Source organism: Schistocerca serialis, chromosome 3, assembly GCF_023864345.2.
Source record: "Schistocerca serialis cubense isolate TAMUIC-IGC-003099 chromosome 3, iqSchSeri2.2, whole genome shotgun sequence".
Classification (NCBI taxonomy): Eukaryota; Metazoa; Arthropoda; class Insecta; order Orthoptera; family Acrididae; genus Schistocerca; species Schistocerca serialis.
The window spans coordinates 921,917,977-921,925,736 of record NC_064640.1 but is presented as its reverse complement, the minus strand read 5'-3'; the positions used below and the strand labels follow the sequence as shown (position 1 = coordinate 921,925,736).

Below are 7,760 nucleotides of genomic sequence, written 5' to 3'. Positions count from 1 at the left end.
CAACGGCACGAGATTTCACTCCTAATAGAATAAGTCGTTAACAGCTGGAGTATACGAACAAATCTGACGCGGCTAGAAAACTGAGAAACATTTATCCAAGAATGTCGCCGCGAGGATCAATGTTCTCATATGTGAAGTACGTTGTTTTCTAACTAATTCATACAGATGGTAAACTACAGTGGTTCATTTGTACTTCGTGAGGAACACGTGATCTATAGATGCCACTACTAATTAAGAAGTACCACATTCTTCCTCATTAAAATATGCTACCTCTTGTAGAACAACAAATGATAGCAGATCAAAAATTCTTAACCTTAACCATTGGTACTCGGTTTAACACTACACCACCCACAGGAAACAAAGTTCGCTGGCGGAATATCTCGGTGAAATTTATAAATTGTTTGCCAGTAGAATGAGTGATAAGGAGCTTAGGACGTGTCGGTGTGGAGGGGGCCGCGGGGCGGCGAGCGCACCAATGGCGAGAGGCGCGCCACCCACGCCGCCCCCTCCGCGCCGGAGGGCAGTATATAAGGGCGGCGGCAGCCGGCCCCAGCGTTCAGCTTCCCGCCTTCCCGCCCTCTCGCCGCTGCTGCTACCAGAGGTGAGTCTGCGGCGCCGCGCGCACTGCCCGACTTGCCTACTAGCTTCAGCCGAGTATTATTTAGGCACTACGTACTCCAGTCTGTGTCCGTTCATGGAAGGCGTTCCCGGGGGAAACAAATGTATTACCTAGATTTTTCAGCTTGGCCTGAAATATAGTTCAATTTGAAGTAGTTTCCATTTGACAGGTAGCGGGCTCGACTTCTCACTGTCGATACATCCGTGGAGCTGTATTAGCACTGTCGGCTCTCACTGTATCGTCAATTTCTCTGCGCAGAGCAGTGTGCCTGCCTTTTCTGACGTACGGAAAATCCCGCCTATTTCCATGTAAAAACACGTCTACACCCTAATTAAAATTAATATCATAGTTTTGACATTTGTAGAGATGCTGTAGAGATCTATGAGAATTTCGGAATTTTTGGGCGATTTTTCTATGATTTTTGTACAGACTTCAAATTTAATACTCGTTGTGAGTTAAATATTTCCAAAATTCCGAACGAACGTTATTTTCCGAAGCTTACACATAGCAAACGCAATGCGATAAGAAAGTCTGGAACCACCGGTTGCTGACCGAGTCATTTTGGTAAGTAACATACAAAAAAAAGTTTCATTGCGTTCAATAGTTTAGATATCACGTAATAAGTGTGATAATGTTTCCTACATGTGAAAAATTTGCCCGTTTCTTAAAAGTAACTTAGCCCTTACCCTAATTAAAATTTAAGGAAAAAAGGTTTGGATCTTCTTGGAGATCTGTATCACAGGTAACTTTCAGATTTTCTTCACATCCTTTATAGCACAAGGCCGTTCAGTAAATAAGAAATCTATGCCTGATAGAAAATATATGTCGTCCTCACGTTACAGTATGAGTTAAAATAGTTCGGCATTTAATGTTATAAGTTGTTTACTTCTGGCGCGAAGGCAGCCGTCAGAGCATTCCAGTCTCCTCGGCGGCAGTAAATCTCTTTAAAGCCTCCGTCTCCTACAAAAATCAAATGAGACTTTTTTAAATCTGAAATTTCTCGCAAACAGCTGTACTCAGTCCCCGTCGACTTAAATGTAAAAGTTAACTGTAAGTATATAGACGACTACACATCTCTTGTAGATAATTGTGTCCTGCAAGTTTATTGCAGCCTGAGCTTTGATTAATTCAACGACAGGAGAGGACCGCGAAGTCAAGAAAAAGCTTCCTTTACGTGACTGAATTCCTAAACTAACGATGTTAAAACCGATATTGTTTGTTACTAAAACGAAGAATTTAAATGAAATAAAATTCATATTATTATTGCAGCGATTGTAATTTCAGTGTCACAGAGGTAAAGTACCCTGGTTAGAGACGTGAGTAATGTGTGAAGACCGTAATCTATTTGTTTAATAATTTTTGTCGTTGGTTAATTCAAAATGAAAGGTAATCAAAAGGTGCACTCGAAAACGTACTTTAAAAAAAGAGTGTGGATGGTGGAGGGGGGAGAGGGGGGAGGGGCTGCTGCGAAGGGTCCCGAGTGACGGGGTTAAAGTAACAGATTTACACAAAACAGGGAATCCAGACTGCTAAGGGAAGACTGTGTGCCTATAGCCCTCTTACAAAAGCTCGCCACGATCTGACTTACGGCGTGCGGTCTCACGTCCCAACCAAACCGGACTGGCACACCTCACCGCTGTCAGGTTCAAATCACAACGTCTGGAATGGTAATATGAATTTTAGTTCATTCGGCTTCTTATTTTTGTAACAAATTATATCGAAGTTAATATCACTTCTGCAGAAATTCCGATTAATTTTTGGATTGTATAAGTTTTTCCTTGGCTTTGCGGTCCTTCACTCTCGCCGGCCGCGGTGGTCTAGTGGTTCTAGGCGCGCAGTCCCGAACCGCGGGACTGCTACGGTCGCAGGTTCGAATCCTGCCTCGGGCATGGATGTGTGTGATGTCCTTAGGTTAGTTAGGTTTAAGTAGTTCTAAGTTCTAGGGGACTGATGCCCACAGAAGTTAAGTCCCATAGTGCTCAGAGCCATTTGAGCCTTCACTCTCGTTAGAATTAAAGAGCCCTCGGTCTGTAGAGACGACATTTTTGTAGGAGAGATTTACTGTGGTTCTGGAGAGCAGAATGCTGCGACAACTGCCCGCTGGCGGTTCTTGACGTGACAGCGACACAACTTGTAACCTGAAACTTCAGATGCCAAGTAATTTAAATCACACTATAATCTAAGGCGACAGATTTCTTCAATATCGGACGATGACTAAGTAATAATCGAAAATTCAGACTTTACTAGAAAGGGGTGCCGTATCATGCATCATGTATTATGATATCATACACAGCTGCAAGTAACGAATTAAACATCATTCTAACTAAACTAGAAAGTATACATAATATGTCCCAGTTTATCTTCCACAACTTTGAGAAACCTACTGAAGGAAAATATGGCGCCCCTTGTAACGTGGTATGATGTAGTTATGAATGACGTAGATGTTATGGAAATGGGTACCAAGTCCGACATTTGCTTATATGGGCGTTAGAAACCAGTTAATATCATACCCTTGATGGCCGGCACTTCGGTACCCTTGTTCCAATGAATCCTAAATTCTTCTTAAGTAAAAAATTACTGTCTCCAATCGAGCGAAATTGCTCAGTACTGAGACAGTAAAAGGCTTGGATGTCGTTTCATTATCCAAATTATAACTTCCAACAAGATAAAGTAGTAACCAAAAGAATACAATATTTTTCCTTCAGTGGCAGTCTTAAAATTATGTCCATGTTGTTGAAGTGTACCATATTTTTAAAACATCTGCGATCCTAGTTACCATACTTTACCGTTTCTTTATTTAAAACTAAGCCACTTCTGGCACTGATATTGAACAGTTAACTACCAGTTTCATCATTAAACTATTAGAATCCATATATTTTCAACGAAGTGGTAGCTCTACCTGACCGATAATATCTCAGCGTGATAGGAACACTAAATCAGGGCGAACTACGGCAAGTAGGAAAATATAATGTGTTTATTGTGATTTTACGTTACAGTAACAGTATGTCTAGAGACAAAGCATAAGCTCAGTGAGATCGCTATTGGTAGGTGAAAAATGCCACTCTACATTTAAAAATAATTTTAAACAACAAATTTCAGCAGTAAAGTTTCCATACTGTATCATCGGTCTTTCCTCTAGCTGCGATTGGTTTCTTCATTACAATCACAGTCAGTAACAATTTCTACAAACCTGTCCTTTAAACTGGTGCAATAAACGTGAATGAAATGAAACAATTATCACTGAACACGATAAAGATGCTGTCCACATTTTCCCATTACTGGAATTGCTAAATTAAATTAAAAATTGCTTCAGTTTTGTAGATTTTTGTAGAGGTTTTAAACATATCGGTACCTACTTCGTAAGAATATGAGTAGCTTAACATGAAGACAATGGATATAGCCACTTTTTCTGAATGCAAGCTGCCAAACACACGCTACGACGCTATGAGCAGTTAAGTGAAAGATGAGGTCGAGGTGTATCACGACATGTTCAGCACTGGCACAGAAGAATGAACAAATCTCTCTGATAGACAACTGACAAGGAAAACTAACACGTCACGCTACATTTCGTTCATCGGAAGGTTAATGCATAATTTAAGCCAAAGAGGCATAATCATCGTTGCCCATAATTCTGAGCGTGGACACCCACGTGAGAATATCTATGACTACAAAGAGACTATAAAACAATATAGATCGGAAACTAAGCAATAAATTATTAACTATTTCATTATTAAGGAACAGGGAAAAACACTGCAACTCTTGAACTACTCTTACCGGTGTGGCTTAGTCAATTACACACTCTAGCTTGTACATTTAAATTTAGCAGGAGGGAAAACGTGTTACGTGCTTCTAACCTTCTCATACCCAGTTTTTTCTAATAGAACCCGTTTAATTTCGAGTCACTCGACGAAATTTCTACAGGTCTTTTTTAGATTTTTTACCGTTTCTGAAGATTTCATCGTCAACGTAGCTTAAAACCATTATCTTCCTTTATAGAGTACTTTTTAGTTTTGATCTTCGTTGAAGCAACAAGCATATCATTAGAATATTCCAATTGGTCTGGGATTCATTGGGAAGCACGCCGCGTGATTTCGTTATTCGTACCACACAAAACATGGACGGCTAGAACAGATCAACAAATGTCAATGGTTTTGCGCAATTTCTTGCTACTTCGAGTGCACTGAAGTGTTGGAGATAAAATTCCGTCATTTAATGTATCTTTACAACTTTCCTGGTTTTCCAACTTCTATGACCGCAATTTTGTCTAACTGTTGATAGTGGAACCACTCTAGGCATCTTCACTAGAAGATTCCTCAAGAGACAGGGCTATTTCTTCAAACTGATACCCGTTACAATAGGCATACTGAGTAATTTGTGAAGACCATACACTGTCTGTTTAATAATTGTCATCGTCGATTAATGCCGCGTGAGACGAAGATCAAAAGAGACGCTTGAGAGCATTATTTTGAAGATGTGGATGGGCGTGCGCTGGGTGGTGGGAAGAGTGTAAATACCATTTCTTTAACAAAAATAACTGATTAGACAATGCTGGATTGCACCGTTAGCTTTATAATATTCTGTCGGCCGATTTAATGACAGGGTTAAAGTAACAGATTTACATAAAATAGACTCTGCAGTTTCTTTAATGTCACAGCATTGGTATGTGATGCAGTTTGTTAAGTTTCATTGCAGTTGTCCACTGGGCTTACCAGAAAGTAAGTATGGATTCCAGACAGCTAAGAAGAAACTGTGCGCCTGTAGCCCCGTCACGATGCCACGTAATGCGCGTGGAGTGGCCACATCTCAAACGGAAACGGCAAACTTTTTGAATGCTAATAAGAATTTTATTTCATTCATATTCCTATTTTTATAAAAAGTAATACCTAAATTAATATCAGCGCTCTAGAAATTCGGATTAACTTCAGCTTCAGTTTATGTCAGTCATTTTTAACCGTATAGGGAGTTTTTCTTCTTGCTTTCGCGGTCCTCCACTCCTTCAATAATTGAATAAACCTCGGGCAGAACTAAGTCTGTAGAGACAACACGATTACCTTCGAGATAGCGATAGCCGGTACTTCGTTACAGTTAGCTTCTACGCTTAAGTCGTCAGTGAGTGAACAGAACTGTTTGCGAGGAATTTTAGTTGAAAAAAGAATGTTAAAACTCCTATTACTGATTAAATCATATACTTTCCCCTTCCCCCTACCCAAGTCATAACCGATAAATAGTCTCTTGTCTTCCGAATTTGGTCAAAAAGTAATTTCATGACAGTTATATATAAATGGGAAACAATTTTCAATTTTTGCTGTAAATGAGAACAGTTATGAGCCACAATGTAGCTGAACTTTCAATACTTTGTTGCACATTATGAAAAAATGACAATTTAAGGAAGAATGTTGCAAGCAAATTATTATTCCCGTTAAGACACTAAAAGAAAAATATAGCATTAAGACAGCAGTTCTTCACAAATTTGCACAGAATTACAGATGCGCTGATATATCTGTATGATATTTTTTGAGATATATTTGAAGTCATTTCTGATCATATACATTACTAATATGTGTGGAGAGCTCTGCATCACTCAAATGTAGCATCACATTGAAATTTTATTGTACGATGTTGTTGTATGAGTGTAAACATCATGCTAAATTGAAGATCAGTTTATTTATCAATTTTTGTTATGACAGTTTTCTTCATTATTAGTTGCAAATTCGGGAAATTTTAATTACAGTATCGAAAGCATGAATTACGAGGGTTATTCAGAAAGTAAGGAACGATCGGTCGCGCAATGGAAAATACAGTGAAAATCTGATGAAGCTTTGCACAGATGTGTTGGGCATTGTGTCTGGTACGCCCGTCAGTCGCATCATGTCACTCTTTCCAGTTCTCAGCTCACAGTGAAAACGTAAAGATGGCTATAAATTAGCGTCTCCCACCAAGTATGAGGGCCTGGCGAAAGATTTCGCCTGAAGCTATGCAATCTACATAACATAACTGTCATGCGGTTCGTTCTACACCACAATTCTCGGCCGCACTGCAGCGTTTCGATGGGAAGTGTTTGATCACCCACAATACTGCCCGTAATTGGCTACTTCTGAGGTTCATATCTGCTCAAATGAACCATTGGCTGTGAAGACAAAATTTTGACACAGACAACGAGCTGCAGTCCAGAGTAGAAAATTGTCAAAAAGCACTGGCGGCTGTCTTCAGTAACGAGGGAATTGAAACGTTGGTACAACGCTACGACAGATGTCTAAGTCCGAGCGGCGACTGTGTAGAGAAGTGGCTGGGTGGTGTAGCTAACCGTTGCAAATAAAACAGTTTTGATTTGCACTATGGTTTTCATTTCGCCACCTATCGTTCCTTACTTTCCGAATAGGCCTCGTAATTTCTACAATGGATGTAGTTCAACGTATTTTTATTGTAGTTGTTGCTGTTAACATCCAGATGAAATCTTTGTTTTCATTTTAGTTAAATTCCTTTAATATACGCTGATGTGTCAAAACGTCACGACCACAGCCTACAGCGACATTGAAAGCCGCATGGTCGCGCTGCGGGTGCGTGACGCGGCAAGTAAAGTATATAAGCGGAGCAGTGACGAATGTGCAATCATTTTAATGGTGATAGAAGCCTGGAATGGGAAAATCCACTGAAATGAGCAGTTACAAAAAAGGATAAGTTGTTGTGGCTCGGCGTCTAGGAACGAGCATCTTGGAACTGCGGATCCTGGGCGGCTGTTCGCGTGCTTGTATCTATCATGTATGACAAGTGGTTGAGGGACGGTGAAAATACGAATAAGCGACAAGCCTCACCACAGAACTTGAAGGTGGAAGACGCGGTCGCTTTGCAAAGCAGGATACGCGGTGATCTGAGACAGATCTGACGAAGGACTACAATGCCGGTGCAGGCACAAATATTCTGTATCACACCGCTCACTTCATGCTGTTGAACATGGGGCGACACAACTGATGACCTCTACGTACTTCCATCGTGACCCAGAAACATCATGAATTTCGATTGCAGTGCGCAGGCGATCATCGAGATTGGCCCGTCGTCAGTAGAAACTTGTCGCCTGGTTGGATGAGTCACGTTGATGACCGTGTACAGATACTCCATCATCCAGGTGAACGGCTGAGCAATG

The 7,760-nt window shown here is 40.6% G+C and overlaps 1 protein-coding gene across 1 annotated transcript in view; it reads left to right on the top strand.

Annotated features, from left to right (window-relative positions):
• Window positions 1-571: 571 nt before the first annotated feature.
• LOC126469615 (pro-neuropeptide Y-like) overlaps window positions 572-7,760 on the top strand; it is a 48,033-nt gene continuing 40,844 nt past the window's right edge. The window contains exon 1 of the mRNA XM_050096737.1: window positions 572-601. The gene's annotated coding sequence lies outside the window, so the exon portion shown is untranslated. The remainder of the gene's footprint in view (window positions 602-7,760) is intronic.